This window comes from Papio anubis, chromosome 13 (assembly GCF_008728515.1).
Source record: "Papio anubis isolate 15944 chromosome 13, Panubis1.0, whole genome shotgun sequence".
NCBI classification, from domain to species: Eukaryota; Metazoa; Chordata; class Mammalia; order Primates; family Cercopithecidae; genus Papio; species Papio anubis.
In genome coordinates, this window is record NC_044988.1 from 872,406 (window position 1) to 896,723 (window position 24,318).

A 24,318-nucleotide genomic window follows, 5' to 3' on the forward strand; every position below is an offset into this window, starting at 1 on the left:
ATTTGTACCTAATGCAATGGAAACTCCAAGGTAGAGAAACTAATTGCATGTTGTAATTATTTCCCTTGGTCCCGGTGTCCTTCACAGACCTTGGGCTACCTGAAAGCATGGATTACCTCTTCTGGTTATCCCCAGTACCTAGCACAGCCTCTGGCACACAGAAGGTGCTTAATAAAGATTTGCTGTGTGTTCGAAGCTCAGTACACGCTATTTGACAAACTGGGAGCCAACCTGCACTGGATCATCAAACAGCCACAGGAAAGTAATTATCTCCCTGGGCCTTCACATTTTGGTTTTTATCTTTTCTCCAAGTTGATTTAAAACAAAAGCTCATCTACAACTTAATTACATTTCAGCCCCTCTGGCCTGGTCAGGTTGGCCACATGCCCAGCCCACACTTGGAGTCATAGGAGCTAGTGGGTAGGTGGGAAGTGGCGGCTCAGGAGTATTGGGTGCTTAGAGAGAAGTGAAGGAGGAAACTAACTGCTGGAAGATGAGTTCGAGGTCAAATACAAGGAGGGCCACCTTCTAAATTTTTTTCCCCCTGGGACGGAGTCTTGCTCTGTTGCTCAGACTGGAGTGCAGTGGCGCGATCTTGGCTCACTGCAACCTCCGCCTCCTGGGTTCAAGCAGTTCTCCTGCCTCAGCCTCCCAAGTAGCTGTGATTACAAGCACGCACCACCACACCCAGCTAATTTTTGTATTTTTAGTAGAGACAGGGTTTCACCATGTTGGCCAGGCTGGTCTCGAACTCCTGACCTCGTGATCCACCCACTTCAGCCTCCCAAAGTGCTGGGATTACAGGCGTGAGCCCCTGCACCCAGCCAACAACATCCTAAATTTCTATAGGGCCAGCCAGCCCTGATAAAAGCTCAACAAATTAGTTTTAGCCTGAAGTCTGAAAATAAGCAAAGGATCTTAGATGAGCTAAAGGCTGAAACCAAAAAATACCTGAATAACGTTGACAGCTTTGCCCAACCCTGTTTCTGAGATCCTGGCCTGCTGTTTGTATCCGTGCCAGCTGCGGATTTGTGTGGCTGAGAAATGCAGTCAAAGTTGGTGAAATGACTTGCAGATTTTACACCTAACAATGAAAAAATTTCTTTTATTTACAGAAAATAGGATCTGCTGAGGGGACTCTCCTGAATTAGTTTCGAGGTAGCTTGTGGTTTCTCCACAGGTTGCCAGTTACCCCAGTGGTTCAGCGAGGCTGTTTTGTAGGCAGAATAATTCATTCCGAAAAACGAGATGATGAGATAAGAGTATGCTCTGAGCCGGGCGCGGTGGCTCAAGCCTGTAATCCCAGCACTTTGGGAGGCCGAGACGGGTGGATCACGAGGTCAGAAGATCGAGACCATCCTGGCGAACACGGTGAAACCCCGTCTCTACTAAAAAATACAAAAAACTAGCCGGGCGAGATGGCGGGCGCCTGTAGTCCCAGTTACTTGGGAGGCTGAGGCAGGAGAATGGCGTAAACCCGGGAGGCGGAGCTTGCAGTGAGCTGAGATCTGGCCACTGCACTCCAGCCCGGGCGACAGAGCGAGACTCCGTCTCAAAAAAAAAAAAAAAAAAAAAAAGAGTATGCTCTGAGATGTTTCACTGCTTGGACGACTTGCATTCCAATGCGGATAGTAAGCTAATTTGCTTATCTTAATCCCATCTTTGGATTGACTAGCATTTCAAAATGATAACGTGTTCTGGAATCTCAGACCTCCCTTTGGAAGTGTTCGAGCAAAGCAGTTTCATTAGATTCCTTTAATGTCACTGCCACTTTGCTAAAAACCAATAAAATCCTGCTATAAAAAATACGGTATTATAGAAATCTCCATGTCACAGCAGTCTCCCATGACAGCACTGACCCATTTATTTTTCCCAATTGTATTTGAGAAAAAAATTGCTTCATCAACAAAATAATTACATAGATTGTAATTCAGAAGTTACTTCCAGATTTCTAATTTGGTATCAGCAAATTTATTTTACTAAAATGGTTTGCAATAGACATGGTTTCATTTAAGCTAAGTTGACTTTCTGATTACTTGTATTCTTGGATGATTCCTCTGGGGGACTGAGGCGCCCCTGGCAATGCCAGTGAAGAAGGCAACAGCCTGAACATTTTTCTCCCTGTCCTGGCCACTTCTGATTGCTGAACTGAGTCCCCTTGACAATCTGTGAAGCCAGATGTCCTGGATGTTTGTGAGTTTTAGCCCCGTTTCTACATTTGGGAGATGCCCTGCCTGAGCCTGGCTGATGCCTTGGAGGCTGAAGCCTTCATGTCTTTTCCTCCCCAGCCTCGCTGGACACCAGGCAAAGGCTTGGCTCACCAGGTTCTGCCCGGGAGTGACAGCAGAGAACCTTTAGTTGCAGGGAACTCAAGGGGCAGTGTGGGGTGGTAACTGACACCCGCAGGAAAGGTGGGCCCAGGGCAAGAAAGGCAGACTGTGCAGAGCACCCACCATACCTGGGTCCTCCTGGAGCAGCCCCGCCGGGCAGTCCCAACTGTGGTGTGCCCGTGTGGACGCCCCAGGGGCTCTCTAGCCTCCAGCAGCCACCCTATAATCTGTCAGTGAATTTTCTCCTCGCATAAAGCAGCAGGAGTCAGTTTCAGCTGCTGACATTAAGAGCCCCTGCTGATTCCTTTATTCTATGTTCTAGGCTTCTCTTTTATCTCCAGTCCTTTTCTTGACATCACCGTTCCATGCCCCCTCCACCAGAACAAAGCGATTAACTTCCACTCCAGTCTTTGTCCACTGGTGCTGCTGTAACGAAATATCATAGACTGGGCCATTTATAAAGAACAGAAATGTATATGCTCCCAGGTCTGGAGGCTGGGAAGTCCAAGACCAAGGCACCCACAGGTGCAGTGTCTGGGAGGGCTGCCCTCTGCTCCCAAAATGGAGCCTCGAGTGCTGTGTTCTCATGTGGCAGAAAGTGGATGGGCAAAAACGGGGCAAGTGCTGTGTGATGTTTCTTTTATAAAGGCTGTCACCCTAGTCACTAGAGCTCTGCCTACATGACTTAGTCACCTCCGAAAAGCCCCTTCTTTTAATACTATCGCAGTGGTGATTAAGTTTCAACACGTGAGTTTTGGGGGGTACATAAACACTCAAACCATCGTCACTCCCAATACCCAGGCAAATGCTACGTCATATCACATTCACTCGTTCAGCTAACAACTATTTATGAAGCTCGCCCTCTGTGCCGGGCAGCGTGCTACCACCAGGGAAGTAACAGCGAGTTCCCCGTTAGCAGTAACAATCCTAGGTCCCAGGGTGTCATAGCCTAGTGACCATATGCCAGGTACTAAAACGCACACGGTATCCTGCATCACAGAAGAGGAGAGTCATTTACTGACCCCGTCCTCTTGTTCTCCTGCTCAGTCCTGACAGACTTGCAAAGCCCTCCGGCCTTGGAATTCCTCAGGGTGGGACAAGACCAGCCGCCGCCGCAGGACTCGGGAGTTTGCCAGAAAAGCACATTTTCAGGCCCCAGCCCACACCTACTGGATGCGAATCTCCAGGGCAGGAGCCTGGGAATCTGTGTGAAGCAGCTCCCCAGGGGAGTCTCACCCACCCTGCAGCTGAGAAGCACGGCTGTAATGGGCCTTCCAAACTCCACTTTTCTTCTTTAAGCCATCATTTCCCTAATACATGGTTCTGACAATGGCACTGCATTGAGAAGAAATCACCAAGGTGCCACTGCACGCTGAGTAACTTCCTTCCTTTCTGTGCTTCTTTCTTGTTGCAAGGAGCAGAGACCGGTTCAGGTTGCTGACACACAGGAGTTTACTGTAGGTGTAACTAAAGCACCTGCTCCTGACCACCCAGGCAAGGTGTGCTGTTTAGCCCCAGTGTGTGTCTAGCTGTCTCCATGGGGTCACATGTTTCCAGGAGAGTTACTGGAGAGGCATTTTCAGTACCAGGAAAACACGGAAAATTGAGGAAAATACAAACAGCTTCACCAACTAGGCCCCATGGACACCCCGAGGAACCAGAGGTTCAGGCGCTAATGAGATTTTCCTGCTGTCAGCAGGCAGCTTGCTCTCTCCTTTCCTGCTCCGCCTCTAAAAACAAAATCATATCATTTGTTTTATTTTGCATCAAAGGCAATTTTCCAGGCTGTTGTGGATTTTAGGGAGCATTGGGGGTTGCAACTATTATTAATACCTTTTAAATATTTCTCCCCAGGTATATAAGATGTGCACTTAACGATATTTTTCAGAGCAGTTCTTTATTTCAGAAGAATCGAGCAGATGGAGTTCCCAGCCCAGCCCCACCATCCTGCTCCCCTGTTATAAACACCTTACATTGTATGGTACATTCATTACAATTAATAACCCAATATTGATATATTATTAATAACTAAAATCCAGTTTATTCCGATTCTCTTAGTTTTTTGTTTGTTTGTTTGTTTTTTGTTTGTTTTTAAACCTAGTATCTCTTTACTGCTCCACGACCCCATCCAGGATAACACGGGACATTTAGTTGTTCTGTCTCCTTGCGTTCCTATTGGTTGTGATGGACCAAGCCTGTCCAACCCTCGGCCCACGGGCCACATGTGGCCCGAGACAGCTTGGAATGTGGCCTAATACAAATTCATAAACTCTTTTAAAACATTGTGAGATTGATGCACGGACCTTTGTTATTTTTTAGCTCACCAGCTATCCTGAGTGTTAGCATATTTTGTGTGTGGCCCAAGACAATTCTTCTTCTTCCAGTGTGGTCCAAGGAAGCCAAAAGTTTGGATACCCGGGAACAGACTTTCCTTTTTTCTGCTGACCTTGACAGTTTCGAGAAGTACTAGGGAGGTGTATTGTAGGATGCTTCTCTCCTGGAATTTGTTTGATGATTTTTACATGACTGGACACGGGTTACGGATTTTGGGGAGAAGGTCACAGAGTGAAAGTGCCATATCGAGGGGACACACTAGCAGCATGAATTACGTTTTTTTTTTTTTAATTTTTTTGAGATGGAATCTCACTCTGTCGCCCAGGTTGGAGTGCAGTGGCACGAACTTGGCTCATTGCAACCTCTGTCTCCCAGGTTCAAGCAAGTCTTGAACCTGCCTCAATCTCTCAAGTAGCTGGAATTATAGGTGTGCACCACCACTTGGGGCTAATTTTTTAATTTTTAGTAGAGACGGGATTTCACCATGTTGACCAGGCTGGTCTCGAACTCCTGGCCTCAAGTGGGCTGCCTGCCTCAGCCTCCCAAAGTGATGGGATGACAGGCATGAGCCACAGTGTGCAGCCCATTTATGACTGTTGATGTGGACCTCGAACACCTGAATGACACAGGTGACTGGAATGTTACCCTTTTTTTCCTTTTTTCCATCCTGTACTCTTGAGCAGAAAGTGACTATGTGTAGCCCACACTTAGGAGGGGGAGCTATGCTTTATCTCTCTCAGTGTGCAGCATCTACTTACATTATTTGGAATTCTCCTGCCTGGAAGGTTTGTTTCTTCTCCATTTATTAATTTATTCAACAATTTATTTATGTCAGCGTGGGATCACGAACAGCTGCAGTATGCTTTGGGTTATAATCAAATATCGCTTTATTTATTCCTTGCTGTCATTGTTCCAGCATTGGCCATTAGAAGCCTTGCAGTTGTCTCTGCACCCCTCGACATAGCCCCATCAATGGTGGGGGTGTGTGGGGGTGGGGGGGCACTTGAGTGCTTCCTTACTTCCTGTCACTATGCTCCAGGCTCATCTTGTATGTTTCCTGCCCCAGCCTTAGAATCAACCATCCTTCCAAGGAGCCCTGATTCCTTTGATTGGAACCCAAGATCTGGACTCTACGTGTGCTCAGTACCACTGAGAGGCAGAACTACTCATTGAACCTAAATGGGTCTGACTCCAAGTCTTGAGGCATTTCCATCCTGAAAGTGTTCTACCTCAGGTCCTCAAGTAATCTCGCCACACACGGTGGTCTGGGGCGTGTCTGCACCCTGTCGCTGGAGATTTTGAACCAGAGGAAGAGGTTACTCCAGCAGAGGCGTGGTGGAGCATGTCTGCAGTCCCAGCTACTCAGGAGGCCGAGGCAGGAGAATCACTCGAACCTGGGAGGTGGAGGTTGCTGTGAGCCGATATTGTGTCACTGCACTCCGGCCTGGGCCACATTCCTTTCTTTCCTTTATTATTTTAATTACACAATTAATCCGTCAATACAGTTTCTAAAAAAAAAATCCAACAGTCCAAGCACAGCAGTCTCCCCCCAACCTCAAAAGCCTCCTGAGAAGTAACCTGATATCAGTGGGCTGTGCAGATTCTTGCAGTCTTCTTTGCCTGTATATATGGAAATAACTTTTACGTTTGTTTTCACGTAAGTGGAATTACGCTGATTGTATTATGTGACTTGCTTTCTTCACATGATAGTAACTCCAGCGTGTTTCCGTATCAGCCACACAAATCTCCTGTGTATTGCTAATATTCATCTTTATCCGAGAGACAAGATGAATGTTCAAAAACGGTAATCCAAACTAAGTTCTCAAAATGGGTGTGTGTTTCAACAAGAGCTGCTCAGCTGAGGCAGTTCTGCTCCCAAGGGAACTTGGGCAATGTCTGGGGACGTGTGTGGTTGTCACAACTTGTAAGGGGGGTTCCTGGCATCTAGGAGGTGGAAGGCAGGAATGCACAGGTCAGGCCCCTGCAACAAGGAATTGTCAGGCCCAAAATGTCAACGATGGCAGCATGGAGAAAACCTGATTGGTTTAAACATATTTACCTTAATGGTGTTTCAACAGCCCTGTTAAGGAGCTTGGTCAATGCCTGGTTTATCAACACCAACCTTTACATAAAAAAGTGTGTACTTGGGAGCAGAGGTGTGAACATTGCCCTTAGGCTCAGGAGCTCTAGAGCAGCCTGGGCAACACAGTGAGAGCCCATCTCCTAAAAAAGAAAAACATAAAAAGAGTGCTGAATAGTAAGTCTATTTTAAACATATGGTAGGATTTCAAATTTTCTGAGGAAAAATTTAATTAGACTTGGCTTCTTCTCTGATTTGAAATTATCAATACTTTTATACATCTCAAAGTGTGGTTTATGAAAGAGGCCAAATTGTCAACGACTACTTGTTGAATTTTGCTTCCTAACCATGCAGTGGGGACAAGTGTTTCCGAATACATGTTTTATATGGTTATTTTTTCCTGCAGTGCGGAACTGTTCGCCGAATTATACTTTGTCCACTTAGGCTTAGGTAGATATGGATTCTGTAAATCTGGAAATCACTGAACTGGATTAAAAGGAACTGTGGTAATTGTAGATCTGTTAGATGGAATCTGCTGTGCCCTAGAGTATAAGGAAGACCATTGGCTGTTGGAAGCAAGTTGTTGGGTTCGAGGTTGGGAATTGGGCATGATTTGTTTCCTGTGTCACTGCTTAGGTTAATTTACTCAGACTGCTGCCTTTGTGTTGGAAGGAAATAAGGTCTAGGCCCTAAGCTTAGACTGTCTTCATGCCCAAAGAAGTCCAACCATTCATTATGACTTCACTAAAGGATGCATGATCACAAATATTTGTAATGAAGATAATTACTCCTTTTTTCTCAAAATGATTTTAAATTAACTTAAACATGCTTGATTTTCAGAAAGAAAGTATTAAAAGTAAAACCATACCTTTAATTTAGGACTGACTTCTGCATTTCAATTGTAGATTATTCTAGTGCAAAGAGTGCTATTTGCATGTTGGAATATCTTTTAATTCTTAATTTGTAAGTAACAAAGAAATAGGAGATTGAAAGACTTTTTTAACTTATAAAATTCCAAATACCTTTTCAAGCAATTTGTATCTTATTTCTGTAATAGTTTTATCACCAGCCAATGGGTATGCACTGTATGTCATAATATGGAAAGAAATTCTTTATTGTTTCAGATATTAAAGATTTCAGATTTGAAAAGAGTTACCAGTGAAACCATGTTACAAGAATATTTCCTTCCTGAGACAGCTCAGTATTATAGGTGGCTTCAGACTAACAGGCACAGAATACGATAGTGTGAAGTATCTGATTCGCTTTACTCTACTTGGTACCGTTAGGACATTCAGCCAGAGGTGATTGGAGGGATTTGCACGTCTACACTCGTGTGTGTGTCTGTGAACCACATCTCCTTTAGTGCCTGCTTTTGAACTTTATATAAACAGAATCATGCTGCCTGTTTATTTCTGTAATGTTCTTCTTTCTCTTAGCATGTGCTGTTCTTGGCAGCTTGCTTCTCCGTGTGAATTTTGGAAAAGCTTCTGAAGTTCCCTTCAGTAAACACCAAGAGAACTATTGCTGGGTCATATGGTAGTTGCATGTTCAGTTCTCTAAGGCACTACCAATCTGTTTTCTTTTCCTTTTTTTTGAGACAGGGTCTCGCTGTGTCACCTAGGCTGAAGTGCAGTGGTGTGGTCATGGCTCACTGCAGCTTTGACCTCCCTGGGGTCAGGTGATCCTCTCACCTCAGCCTCTCGAGTAGCTACAACTACAGGCATGCAGCACCACGCCCATCTAATCTATTGTATTTTTAGTAGAGACCAAGGGTTTCGCCATGTTTCCCAGGCTGGTCTTGAACTCCTGGGGTCAAGTGATCCTCCTGCCTCAGCCTCCACGTGCTGGGCTTACAGGTGTGAGCCACCGCGTCCAGCCCAACCTGTCTTCTAGAGTGGCTGTTTCACAGCTCTAAAGTCCCTCATCCATTCTGAGCTATGTTTTTGGTGTAATTTATGTGGTTTAGGTCAATGTCCAGTTGCTTCAGCACCATTTGTTGAAATTATGTAAAAAATCAGATGAGCATTTTTTTGTTGCTTTATTTCTGGGTTCTCTATTCTGCTCCAATCATCTATGCACCCATACCTCTGCCTGTATACATGGTCTAATGACTACAGCTATTATTGTAAGCCTTAAGGAAAAAATAAAACAGTCCCTATTTTCAGACGCATGATTGTTTACACAGAAAACCCTAAGGTATCTACAAAACGAGCTCCTGGAACTGGTGAGTGAGTTCAGCAAGGTTGCTGGATTCAAGAGTAATACACAAATGTCAATCCCATTTTGCATATTAACGATGAACATATGGAAAGCAAAATTTAAAACACAATGTCATTTATAATTAATTGCTCCAAATAAAATGGAATGCCTAGAATATACGCTTAATAAAACATGAATAGAATTTGTATGTTGAAACTTACAAAATGCTGATGAAAGAAATCAAAGAAGAACTAAATAAATGGAGAGACATACTGTACTCATGAATTGGAAGGTTCAGTATAGTAAAGATGCCATTTCTCCCCAACTTGATAATAGTTTTAATGAAATTGAATTAACGAATCAAATAGAATGATTTCTCCCACTTTCTTCTTCTTCATCCAAACTGTTTTAGTTATTCTTGGGCCTGTGCTTTTTTCATGGAAATTTTACAATAAAATTTACTTTTGTCTATAAAAAAAACTTGCTAGGGATTTTGACGGGAATTTCCTTACATCTGTAGATCAATTTGGGAAGAAATGACATGCTTACTATACCGAATCTTCCAATTCATGAATCAGTATGTCTCTCCATTTAGATAGGCCATTTATTATAGGTTGATTATAGGTATATAGGTTGATTTCTTTTATTAGCATTTTTTTTATTTTGTTGTGTTATGTCCATGGGTTTTAGTTGTAAAGGGGAGGACCTGGGAGAAAAGGAGCTACTTCATCTTGGCGGAATTGGAAGTCCTATTACAGTTGTCTCCTCTTATCCATGGTTTTGCTTTCCATAGTTTCAGTTACTTGTGGTCAACAGTGGTCTGAAAATATTAAATGGAAAATTACATAAATAAAGAATTCATAAGTTTGAAATTTTGCACTGTTCTGAGTGGCATGATGAAACCTTGCCCCTTTCTGCTCCATCCCACCCAGGACGAGAATCATTTCTTTGGTCCAGCATATCTACTTAGCATATGCTACCTGACCGCTAGTTACTTGGTAGTCCTCTTGGTTATCAGACCAAAAACCCAGTATATATAGCGTTTGGTACTATCTGTGGTTTCAGGCATCCTCTGGGGCTCTTGGAATGTATGTCCTGCAGATAAGGGAGACTAACTACTCTATTGGCTTTTGAACTCTTGAAGGTCGGAGATTTTGTCTGCTTTTTTTTTTGCAACACGAAGTCTAGCATGCGGGCTGTCACACAGTAGATGATTTAATACATGTTGGATTAATAACCAAGTAATCGATATTTGTTGAGAAAATAAATTTGTGCTGGATGCAGAGAATATGTATGAGGTATTTTTTCTACCCTTAGAGAACAAACTATATGACTGTGAAAACTTAATGTGAAACTTACACGTTTAGTTTTGTGTAATGTGGTTTTGTTTAGTGGGTATTAGAATGAATTTTGAAATCCAGTGGTCCTGGATATGAATCTGGCCTCCATTAATTTACTAGCTATGTGACCTTGGGAAAGTTCCTGAACTTCTCTGACTCTAGGATTTTCTCATTTAAAAAATTGGGTGCTGGCTGGAGTCACCTGTCAGGGTTTTTATAAGATTAAATGATATAATACATGAAAAGTACTTGACTCTGTGCTCGACATGTAGGAAGCCCTCAATAACTGGTAGTGACTAAAGAAAATGATAAGCAGCGTTACAGCACAGGTGAGTGATAACTGGGTTACACAAAGTATAACAGGAATGTCTACAGAAACCTAAAGTTGTGGGGAAAGACTTTATGGAGGAAGCAGGACTTAATCTGGCCCTTAAAAAAAGAACACGGTGGCTCACGCCTGCAATCCCAGCACTTTGGGAGGCCGAGGCGGGCAGATCACCTGAGGTTGGGAGTTCAAGACCAGCCTGACCAACATGGAGAAACCCTGTCTCTACTAAAAATACAAACTTAGCCGGGTGTGGTGGCACCTGCCTATAATCCCAGCTACTTGGGAGGCTGAGGCAGGAGAATCTCTTGAAACTGGGAGGTGGAGGTAGTGGTGAGCCAAGATCATGCCATTGCACTCCAACCTGGGCAACAAGAGCGAAACTCCATCTCAAAAAAAGAAAAACAACAAAATAAAACAATGCTTAGACAAGCTTCAAGGTGAGAGTGAGTGAACATGGCATTCCAAAGAGACCAGACTTCATGAGCTATGGTGAGGAGGCTGCAATGTGTATGGCAGGCTTGCAAAACAAAAAGATTACTTGGATGATCCAAGAAGTCTTGTACAGAAGTAATAGCAATAATAGCTGTCCTGAAAATCATTCCTCTACAAAATCCTTAAAAATACTTAATTATTTTTTAAATACTTTAAAGTATAGTTAAATTTTCAAAAAGTAAGGGAAATCCTCTAATTCCAAAAAAGTACTTAAAAGCATGAATTCAAGCATCAGAGTTAAACTACATACCAGACCAAATAGGCCTAAGTGACATTTACAGACCATTTCACCCAAATGCTGCAGAATACACATTATTTTCATCAGGACATGGAACATTTTCCAGAACAGACCATATCTTAGGCCACATGACAAGTCTCAACAGGTTTTTAAAAATATAAATCATATCAAGTGTCTTTTCTAACAAAAATGGAATAAAACTAGAAACCAGTAGCAAGAGGAACCTTGAAAACCACAAAACACATGGAAACTAAACAACATGCTCTTGAACAACCCATGGATAAGTAAAGAAATAAAGAACATTAAAAACTTTATTGAACTACATGACGAAGGAAATAAAACATATCAAATCTATTGAATGTAGCAAAAGCAGTACTAAGAGGGCAGTATATAGCAATAAACATTTATATCAAAAAAACCAGAAAGACTTTAAATAAACAACCTAAAATGTGCCATAAGGAACTAGAAAAAAAGAATAAACCAAGTCCTAAATTAGTAGAAGGAAATAAATAATAAAGATCAGAGCAGAAATATATGAAACTGAGACTTAAAAATACAGAAGATCAATAAAATGAGAAGTTGGTTTTTTGAAAAAATAAACAAAATCAACAAACCTTTAGCTAGATTAAGAAAAAAAAGAGAGAAGACCCAAATAAAATTAGAAACAAAGAAGGAGACACAACAACTGAGACCACAGAAATAGAATCATTAGAGACTGTTATGAACAACTACATGCCAACAAATTTTTTAAAATTCTAGGAAACTTAGAAAAATTGATAAATTCCTGGACACATGCAACTTACCAAAATTGAACAATGAAGAAATAGAAAACCTCCACAAACCAATAATGAGTCAGGAGATCAAAGCCATAATAAAATGTCTCTCACCAAAGAAAAGCCCAGGACCTGATGACTTTAGTGCTGAATTTTGCCAAGCATTTGAAGAACTAATACTGACTCTACCCAAACTCTTAAAAAAAAAAAAAAAAAAAAAGGACAGGAAGGAATAATTGCAAACTCACTCTGTAAGGCCAACATTACCCTGATACCAAAACCAGACCAAAAAAGAAAACTACAGGCCAATATCACTGATGAACATGGTTGGGAAATCCTCAACAAAATACTAGTAAACAGAATTCAACAACACATTAAAAAGATCATTGAGGCCTGGTGCAGTGGCTCACGCCTGTAACCCCAGCACTTTGGGAGGCCAAAACGGGTGGATCACGAGGTCAGGACATCAAGACCATCCTGGCCAACATGGTAAAATCCCGTCTCTACTTAAAAAATGCAAAAATTAGCTGAGCGTGGTGGCGGCGTGCCTGTAGACCCAGCTACTCAGGAGGCTGAGGCAGAAGAATCACTTGAACTGGGGAAGCGTAGGTTGCAGTGAGTCTGGATCGTGCCACTGCACTCCAGCCTGGCAACAGAGAGAGACTCTGCCAAAAAAAAAAAGGTAGCATTTATATACACCAATAGCAAACAATCTGACAGAGAAATCAAGAATATAATCCCATTTATAATCGACACACACACATACACACACACACACACACACGGAATAACTTTAACCAAGGAGGTGAAATTTCTCTATAAGGAAAATGACAAAAACTGATGAAAGAAATTGAAGAGGACAAAAACAAATGGAAAGATGTCCATGCTCATGGATCAGAAGAATTAATATTGACAATTCTACTCAAAGCAATGTACAGATTCAATGCAATTCCTATAAAAATGCCAATGACATTCTTCACAGAAATAGAAGAAACAGTCCTAAAATTTATAAAAAACCACAAAAGATCCTGAATAGCCAGAGCAATCCTGGGCAAAAAGAACAAAGGAAGCATCACACTACCTGACTTCAAAACATACTACAAAGCTATAGTAACCAAAACAGCATGGTATTGGCATAAAAAACAGACACATAGACCAGTGGAACTGAATAGAGAACCCAGAGATAAATCCATGCACTTACAGCGAACTCATTTTCAACCCAAGTTACCAAGAACATACAACGGGAAAGGACAGTCTCTTCAGTAAATGGTACTGGGGAAACCGTATATTCATATGTAGAAGAATGAAAATAGATCCTTATTTCTCACTATATATAAAAATCAAACCAAAATGAATTAAAGATTTAAATCTAAGACCTGAAACTATGAAACTACTACAAGAAAACCTTAGGGAAATGTTCCAGGACTTTGGTCTGGGCAAATATTTTTGTGTGTGTGTAAGACCTCAGAAACATAGGCAACCAAAGCAAAATTAGGAAAATGGGAGTATAGCAAGCTAAAAGGCTCCTGCACAGGAAATGAAACAATCAAGAAAGTGAAGAGACAACCCATAGAATGGCAGAAAATATGAGCAAACAATCCATCTGACAAGGGATTAATCACCAGCTCAAACAACTCAACAGCAAAAAAACCAAATAACCTGATTTTTTAGATGGGCAAAAGATCTGAATAGGCATTTCTTAAAATAAGACATACAAATAGACAGCAAGTATATGAAAAATGTGCAATATTACTAATCATCAGAAAATGCAAATCAAACCCACAATGAGAGATCACCTTACCTCAGTTAAAATGGCTTTTATCAAAAAGGCAGGGAATAACAGATGCTGGTGAGGATGTAGAGAAAGGGGAACGTTTGTACCCTGTTGGTAGAAATATAAGATAGTACAGTCATTATGAAAAACAGTATGGAGGTTTCTCAAAAAACTAAAACTAGAACTACCATATGATCCAGCAATCCCACTACTGAGTATCTACCCAAAGGAAAGGAAATCAGTGCATCAAAGGGATACCTGCACCCCCATGTTTACTGCAGCACTATTCACGAAACCCAAGATGTGGAATCAACCTAAGTGTCCACCAACAGATACATGGATAAAGAAAATGTGGTATATATACAATATGGAATATTATTCTGCCACAGAAAAGAATAAAATCCTGTCATTTGCAGCAACATGGATGGAACTGGAGGTCATTATGTTAAATGAAATAAGTCAGGCACAGAAAGGCAAATTCCACATGTTCTCACTCACATGTGGGTGCTAAGAAAGTGGGTCTTGGCCGGGCATGGCAGCTCACGCCTGTAATCCCAGCACTTTGGGAGTCTGAGGCAGGTGAATCACCTGAGGTCCGGAGTTTGAGACCAGCCTGGCCAACATAGTGAAACCCCGTCTCTACTGAAAATACAAAAATTAACTGGGCTTGGTGGCTCATGGCTATAATCCCAGCTACTTGGGAGGCTGAGGCAGGAGAATCGCTTGAGCCAGGAGGCAGAGGTTTCAGTGAGCCAAGATCATACCACTGCACTCCAGCTTGGGCCACAGAGTGAGACTCCATCTCAAAAAAAAAAAAAGAAAAGAAAAGAAAGTGGATCTCATGGAGTGCCTATTCAGTATACTCTGATAGAGTAGATTGGTGGTTACCAGAGGCCAGGAAGAGGCGGTGGTGGTGAGTGAAGGTTAATTAATGGGTACAAACATACAGTTTGATAGAAGAAGTAAGACCTAGTGTTTGCTAAATCAGGAGGGTGACTACAGTTTACCATAATCTAGTGCATATTTCAAAGTAGCATGAAGAAAATAACTCAAATGTTTCTAGCTCCAAGAAAAGACAAATATTTAAGGTAACGGATATCCTAATTACATGGATTGACTCTTTTTTTTTTTTTTTTTTTTTTTTTGAGACAGAGTCTCGCTCTGCCGCCCAGGCTGGAGTGCAGTGGCGTGATCTTGGCTCACTGCAAGCTCCGCCTCCTGGGTTCACGCCATTCTCCTGCCTCAGCCTCCCGAGTAGCTGGGACTACAGGCGCCCACCACCTCACCCGGCTAGTTTTTTTGTATTTTTTAGTAGAGACGGGGTTTCACCGTGTTAGCCAGGATGGTCTCGATCTCCTGACCTCGTGATCCGCCCGTCTCGGCCTCCCAAAGTGCTGGGATTACAGGCTTGAGCCACCGCGCCCGGCCTGGATTGACTCTTTACAAATTGTGTGAATGTTTTAAATTGTCACATGTATCCCCAAAATGCGTACATCTGTTGTATACTAAAAAAATTTTTTTAAATAATGAATTCAGTGATGAGCACTGAAGCCAGCTGCTGCTCTGTGGGGCTTTGTCTCTCCCTGATCGCCTGTGGAGTTGGTTTTTTGTCTTGCTCTGTTGCCCAGACTGGAGTACAGTGGCACAATCACAGCTCATTGCAGCCTCGACTTCCTGGGCTCAAGAGATTCTCCTGCCTCAGCCTCCCAAGTAGCTTGGACTACAGGTGTACACCACTACACCTGGCTAATTTTTGTATTTTTTGTAGAGATGAGGTTTCACTCTTTTGCCCACACTGGTCTCGAACTCCTGGGCTCAAGCTATCAGCCTGCCTCAGCCCCCCAAAGTGCTGGGATTATAGGCATGAGCCACTGCGCCTGGCTTGGGTGTTGGTTTTAAAGGGTTGCACAGGGTGACAGGGGAGAAGGGAAGTCAGATTGGGGATCCCCCCCATAAACCTAAGTCCTATATAAACACACCTTCAATGTGTGACCTAGACAAAGATATGACCCTCAAAAGGACATTGGAAGAAAATTTGTCCTCTTTGGGCTTTTACACAGGAAAAAATACAAAGTCCCTGAAATTCGTAACCACAGAGCAGGCCCTTATGAATCGCTTGAACCAGGGAAGCGGAGGTTGCCGTTCTTCACTTAAGAAGAAATGAGGCCCCAGTTTACACTGTCCATGAACTTAAGCCAAGAACTTACTTCCAAGTGAAGAACCTCAAGCCAAGAACTTACTTCCAAGTGAACTGGAGTTGATAGTGTCTGAGATCCATGGTGGTGCAAACTAAAATCTTCTCTGGAGGAATGACCTTAAACCCAGGCCTCAAGTAATTCCTTCAGATCATATTACGGCAAGCATGAATCACGATGAAAGCAGTCAGAGAACACGTGAGAGAACAAGGTATTGTGAGTGAGCACCAACAAAGCAACAAAGAGCAGAACCAGAACAAAGACACCAAACAGAATGGTCATGCACAGGGGAGCGGGGTGAGGCCTGCGACTGCCGGCTTTCCCCCACTTCCCCAGCGACCTGTATGACGCAGCAGAGGCAGCCACAATCCCTCTAGAAACATAACTCCATTGGCCTGGGAATCACACCCCCACCCCCCACAGCAGCTGCAGCAAGCCCTGCCCAGAGAGAGTCTCAACGCAGAGGCACCTAACCCTGCCCCCACCTGACGGTCTTTCTCTACCTGCCCTGCCAGATGAAGGCAAAGGACATAATCCCTTGGGACCTCTATGGTCCTGCCCACTACTTGACCCTAGGGCAAGCTTGTATCCTCCTTATACAACCACAGCTGATGCACCCTTGAAAGCACCACCACCTGGCTGGAGGCTAACCAACACAGAGTCCACTTCGCTTCCCTGCCACCTCCACCAGAGCAGGTGCTGGTATCCATGGCTGACAGACCTGAAGGTGGATCAGTTCTGTCCATTCTCCAGTACCAGCCGGAAGCCTGGTAGCGCCACTGGGTTGCTAGATCCAGAAGAGAAATAACAATCACTGCAGTATGGCTCTCAGGAGGTGCCATCCCTAGGGGAAGGAGGAGAGTACCACATCAAAGGAGCACCCTATGGGACAAAAGAATCCTAAAATTCATATGAAACCAGAAAACAGCCTGCGTAGCCAAAGCAAAGACTAAGCAAAAAGAGCAAATCTGGAGGCATCACATTACCTGATTTTAAACTACACTATAAAGACATTGTTACCCAAACAGTATGGTACTGGTATAAAACAGGCATATAGACCAATGGAGTAGAATGGATAACCCAGAAATAAAGCCAAATACTTACAGTCAACAGGTCTTCAAAAAAGCAAACAAAAACATAAAGTGGGAAAATGATACCCTATTCAACAAATGGTGCTGGGATAATTGGCCAATCACATGCAGAAGAATTAAACTGGATCTTCATCTCTCACCTTATACAAAAACCAACTCAACTCAAGATGGATTGAAGACGGCCGGGCGCGGTGGCTCAAGCCTGTAATCCCAGCACTTTGGGAGGCCGAGACGGGCGGATCACGAGGTCAGGAGATCGAGACCATCCTGGCGAACACGGTGAAACCCCGTCTCTACTAAAAAAATACAAAAAACTAGCCGGGCGAGGTGGCGGGCGCCTGTGGTCCCAGCTACTCGGGAGGCTGAGGCAGGAGAATGGCGTAAGCCCGGGAGGCAGAGGTTGCAGTGAGCCGAGATCGCGCCACTGCACCCGGGGGTGGGAGACAGAGCCCGCCTCCGTCTCAAAAAAAAAAAAAAAAAAAAAGATGGATTGAAGACTTAAATCTAAGACTCGAAACAATAAAAATTCTAGAAGATAACATTGGCTTAGGCAAACACTTCTAGGCACTGACTTAGGCAAAGACTTCATGACCAAGAACCCAAGAGCAAATGCAACTAAAGCGAAGAAAAATAGATGGGACTTAATTTTTTTTTTTTTTTTTTGAGATGGAGTCTCGCTCTGCCGCCCAGGCTGGAGTGCAGTGGCCGGATCTCAGCTCACTGCAAGCTCCGCCTCCCGGGTTCACGCCATTCTCCTGCCTCAGCCTCCCGAGTAGCTGGGACTACAGGCGCCCGCCACCTCGCCTGGCTAGTTTTCTGTATTTTTTAGTAGAGACGGGGTTTCACCGTGTTGGCCAGGATGGTCTCGATCTCCTGACCTCGTGATCCGCCCGTCTCGGCGTCCCAAAGTGCTGGGATTACAGGCTTGAGCCACCGCGCCCGGCCAGATGGGACTTAATTAAACTGAAAAGTTTCTGCACAGTAAAAGCAATAATCACCAGAGTAAACAAAAAACCCACAGAGTAGGAGAAAATCTTTACAATCTATACATCCGACAAGGAAATAATATCCAGAATCTACAAGGAACTTAAACAAATCAGCAAGAAAAAACAAACAATCTGATCAAAAAGTGGACTAAGGACATGAATAGACAATTCTCACAGGAAGGTATACAAATGGCCACCAAACATATGAAAAAATGCTCAGCATCACTAATGACCAGGGAAACGCAAATCAAAACCAGAACGTGATACCACCTTACTCCTGCAAGAACGGCCATAATCAAAAAATTGAAAACTCATAGATGCTGGCATGGATGTGGTGAAAGGGAACACTTTTACACAGCCGGTGGGAAGGTAAACTAGTACAGCCACTATGGCAAACACTGTGAAGATTCCTTAAAGAAGTAAAAGTAGATCTACCATTTGATCCAGCAATCCCACTACCGGATATCTTCCCAGAGGAAAACAAGTCATTATACGAAAAAGATACTTGCAGACGCATGTTTATAGCAGCACAATTCCCAACTGCAAAAACATGGAACCAGCCCAAATGCCCATCAATCAACGAGTGGATGAAGAAAATGTGGTGTATATATACACCATGGAAGACTACTGAGCCATAAAAAGGAATGAAATATTGGCATTTGCAGCAACCTGAATGGAACTGGAGACCATTATTTTAAGTGAAGTAACTCAGGAATGGAAAACCAAACATCGTATGTTCTCACTCATAATTGGGAGCTAAACTATGAGGATGCAAAGGCGTAAGAATGATACAGTGGACTTCAGGGACTCGGGGGAAAGGGTAGGAGAGGGGTGAGGAGTAAAGTACTACACATTGGGGTACAGTGTACACTGCTTGGGTGATAGGTGTACCAAAATCTCAGAAATCACCACTTAGTAACTTATTCATGTAACCAAACGCCACCTGTTCCCCAAAAACCTATTGAAATAAAATTTAAAAAAAAAGAATGTCCATGCACAGAATGCATAATGACTAGCTGGAATATATTTGAAGAAATATTTTTCAAGAAATAAAAGAGGCAGTCAGGCGCAGTGGCTCACGCCTGTAATCCCAGCACTTTGGGAGGCCGAGGCGGGCGGATCACGAGGTCAGGAGATCGAGACCATCCTGGCTAACACGCTGAAACCCCGTCTCTACTAAAAATACAAAAAACTAGCCAGGCATAGTGGTGGCGCCTGTAGTCCCAGCTACTCGGGAGGCTGAGGCAGGAGAATGGCGGGAACCCGGGAGGCAGAGCTTGCAGTGAGCCGAGATCCTGCCACTGCACTCCGGCCTGGGCGACTGAGCAAGACTCCATCTCCAAAAAAAAAAAAAAAGAAATAAAAGAGGCTATGAAACATACACTTATGGAAAAAGAGACTTTCAAATGACCAGGTAGACTTAAGATGGAAGAGAAGAGAGGTGCGTCAGCAAAGCAGACCTAAAATGCCCAGTGAAGAAAGAGGGACTCTGTGTATGCACATGATGGAACCGTTGACATCTTCAAACAGTCAGCCAGACATATGCTAAGTGGGGTTTAACCGGACTAGTCTGGTAGCCATATGCAGAAGGGACTGAAAGGGAGAGGGTAGCGTAAAGGTCAATCACAACTCCCGTGGCAGGAGTGCCAGTGCCAGTGTGAAGAGAGTGGAAAGAGTGTGTGGAGGCGGAGAAGGCATCACAATGGAGAAATCAACAGTATTGGGTGCCTGGATGGCAAGGGAGTGGGGGAGGATTCCACTGTAAGCCTTAGAGTCTCTAATATCTTGTGTTCCCTTCTCCTGGAACGTTCCCAAACCCAAATCCCTGGGTTCATCGTCAGCTTCCACTCAGCCACTATGCCCTGGGGAGACCTGGGGGTCCCCGACCCTTCAAGAAGCACCAGAATGCAATCAGCCTCCTATTAACAAAAATATGGACTCCGCCCAGCTCTTCTGAGACTGGGGTCACAGTAATAGCGCATTAAATATTACGAAGCCCTTTTACATACCCTGCCTCAGTGGATCCTTGAAGTAGGTGGCTGAGCCCTTCGTCCTCACCTGTTTTCTGAGTGGTAAACCTGAGGCTCATCAGTATGAAGGGACATCCCCAAAGTCAAACAGGCTGGGGAGTCGGGAGCCTGGACTAGGCTACTCCAGGTTAGACCTCTCCTTCTTCCATATCTTGAACAGGATGGAACCTGTTGGTTTTCATTATGTTTCATTGTCTTTGGGTCCTTGCACGGATACAGGGCATAAAAAGAAATGAAGTTGCGGGAAACCTTAGTTCTAGCGGGTTCACATCTATAAAGAAGGAATTGTGTAATGCAATGCCTTTTGCAATTTCTCTGATGCTTTTAATCATAAGCAAGTAGGATATGGGGGAGGGACAATGGCGTGGGGAAAGGGGGGAAAGAGGACTAGAGTTGCTCAGAGAGATACAGTTGTAAAGAGGGATAGCAGCTGAGTTTCTGACGCTACATTTTTGGTGCCCTATGGTGTTAATTAGACATTTCTTTTCAACCTGATTGACAGTGCATTTTAATGAAGAAATAACAGAGCCCAGCAGAGCCTGGCAGTACACGCCTTTCTTACAATTTACAAGCTGTACTTCCCTTGGCAACCTACATCTGGTTTGCCTGCTAGTAAGTCTGTCAGGAGAACAATGTGTAGGGTCTTTCGTCTCAATAGGTTTGCTGTTGTTAAAGCCCTTCTGCATTTTCTTCCGCTTAGTTCATTAGGGCTGTTAAATTTCATCGAATTACTTTCCTTAAGTTAAAAACTAGCACAGTTTTGACCAGTGTGAATAAAAACGGGATAGTATGAAAATGTGCACGTTTTTAAAGGAAGAGCCTCTCTGTTAAGGGTTGTATAATGGAGGCTTCATGGGAAACTTTGTAAGTGTTTTTTTGTTTTTTTTTTTTCCTCCCTTTAAATGGGATGTTTCCTGGAAAATTAGAATAAATCCTAAAGGATCCGGTAAGCCTCCGTGACCACTTGGAAGCAGAAGGCCCCCACGCATTAAACAGCTTGACCACTAGGAGTGCTGATACTTGGACGAGTGTCTTTGGAACAGTTTATTTTATAAGATTTCACCTTTGTTTATATTTCCAAGCGGATTAAAAAAAATAAATACATGTTTTGTTCTTTTAACTTCTACCCAGGAGTAAATGTGCATCTCTACCAGAGACTAAGGGGGAATCTTTGCTTTCTGTAGAAGAGCCAGGTGACCAGAGAGGACAGAGGCAGGGCAGGCTGGGTTGAACTTATCTTCCCTCACCTGGGGACAGGGGTGGCCTTAGGGCTGGGGGTACAGCTGAACCTACAAATTGCGGGTTAAGTGGCTCCAGTAGAGGCTATAAAGGCAGAGAGCCAAGCAGACCATTACGAGCTTCTCCTCCAGGAAAATGGAAGCCATTTAAGAAATTCCAGGAATTGCTTGGAACATGCAGGATTCTTAAACAAAGGACCTTTGTGACATTCAGAATTACCAAACTCAGGAGAGGAAAAGACTCACACCTCACTTGCCTCCCTTTCCTTGGTCTAATTCTATTGCTTGGTCTAGAGCAACTGAAAAGACCTCCAAATTTGGAATCCAACCACAACCCCACATTTTTGTGAGGAGTGCAAAGGGGTGCTGCACCTTCTTAAGGATCCTGCCCCCAAGCTGTCCTAGGTGTTTCCCACCTGGTTTGCATGATCTTCAGTTCTGCAGTAATGTTTCCTTTCTTTTCTCTTTCTCTCTCTTTCTTTCTTTCTCTTTTTCTTTCTTCCTTCCTTCCTTCCTTTCTCTTTCTTTCCTTTCCTCTCTTTCTTCTTTCTTTCTTTTCTCTCTCCCTCTTTCTATTTTTTTTGAGATGGAGTTTCATTCTTGTTGCCCAGGCTGGAGTGCAATGGCATGATCTCGGTTCACTGCAACCTCTGCCTCCTCGGTTAACTGATTCTCCTGCCTCAGCCTCCCCAGTAGCTGGGATTACAGGCATGCATCACTATGCCAGGCTAACTTTGTATTTTTAATAGAGACAGGGTTTCACTATGCTGGTCTCGAACTCCTGACCTCAGGCGATTTGCCCACCTCAGCTTTCCAAACTGTTGGGATTATAGGCGTGAGCCACTGTGCCTGGGCTGTAACGTTTTCTTAGGTAGAAAAAAAAAATGCTGCAATTCATGCTTCATACAAAGTCTTCCTATTCCTGGGCCAGGTGTGGTGGCTCATGCCTGTAATCTCAGCACTTTGGGAAGCTGAGATGGGCGATCACTTGAGGTCAGGAGTTCGAGACCAGCCTGGCCAACATGGTGAAACCCTGTCTGTACTAAAAATACAAAAAATTAGCTGGGTGTGGTGGTGGGCACCTGTAATCCCAGCTACTCGGGAGGCAGAGGCAGGAGAATCGCTTGAATATAGGTGGTGGAGGTTGCAGTGAGCAGAAATCATACCACTGCACTCCAGCCTGGGTGACAGAGTGAGACTTCATCTCAAAAACAACAACAACAAAACAACAACAACAGCAACAACAACAAAGTCTTCCTATTACTGCAGGCATATGATAGAAGAAAATCGTAACAAGAACAAAATAATAAAGGCTCGCTCAGCGACTTCTGCTCTCATCTTATCTATTAGGACTGGGCTATGTGACCACCTCTGGCTGCAACTGAAGGTGTGTAATTTTGGGGCCCAGTGCTGCTCTGTCAAAATCACCGTGGCTAGGGAGAAGGACAGAATGGCTATTGGATGGATGCTAGCAGGTTCTGCCCATTCATCATCTTTTAGAAACTGTGGGCATTTCTAATGTTAGCTTCTGTGAACCAGTCACAACAACCCCATGCTATTGTGAAGCACTTCTTAGTTCTTTACTCCCAGGCAATATAAATCCATAGTGAAAAAAAATTTTTTTTAATTAGAAAATACACTTGAGAAAGAAAGATTTAAAAACACCTATAATCCATTATGTAGCGAGTACCAGGGTTAACCTTGTGGTGTATTTTTTTTCGAACATGGATGTGTACATGCGTACACATACACACAACTTTTTGTTATGTTTTGTTTTTGCATAAATGGACCGATGAGATTTGAATGGCGAGGCTGACTGGAAGCTTTGTGATCACAAAGATGGCCAAATATGGCCAAATCCGTTGTCAGGGGTCCTCCCTCCAGGGCTGGCCCCTCCTCAGGAGGGTCAGCTGCTGGGGGCCAGAGGCGCCCCAGGCCGTGAGGACTGCTTGGAGGTGGCATAGAGGCTGGTGCCCAGCCAGCTGAACAGGAAGGAAAGGCCCTCTCAGGGCAGATGACCCCAAAGTTCTCCTCCTCCAAAAATGAGAATAGTAATGACCAAATCATATTAAACATGAACATTAGAAAACATAATGGGCCGGGCGCGGTGGCTCAAGCCTGTAATCCCAGCACTTTGGGAGGCTTCAGAATGGGCGACTGGTGAGTTGGGATTCTGGTAATTTCATCCTGGCTAACACGGTGAACCCCTGCCTCTACTTTGGACACAAAAAACTAGTCAAGGGCGGAGCAGTCCCAGCTAATGGGAGGCTGAGGTGAGTGGAGAATGGCGTGAACCTGGAGGAGTGAGCTGCAGTGAGCTGAGATCCGCCCACTGCACTCCAGCCTGGGTGATGGAGCTTTAGACTCTGTCTCAAAAAAAAAAAAAAAAAAAAAAAAAAAAAGAGCATACTTTTGGTACAGTCACTCTTACAGTCTCTGAAAACACCACTCCACATGCATGTAGACCAGCACCACCCAGCCATGCCAAAGAACCCATGCAACAGCCCATATTTATCTGACACATCACAGGTGCTTGTGGCAGGTGCACTCTGGGCTAATTAAATCTTATGTATAACATTTAATCCTCAGAATAACCCCATGGTATGGGTTTTTAAAAATTACTATCATCTTTTTTGTAGATGAGGATATTGAGGCAAGATTAAGTAACTTGCCTAAGCTCACAGCTGGTAAGACTGCTAGGACTGCAACCCAATTGTAATTCTGAATCCTGTTCTTCTAGAGAATCTAGTTTTCAGAGTGTTCACTATTTAGATTGTCTTCCTTGGATGCTTTCTGGTTATTTTAAAATTCATTGCCTGTAACTTAAAAAGTACTCCAAATATAGCCTGACCATCAAAGATTACAATGGGATTGATTATCACCTCCTTCA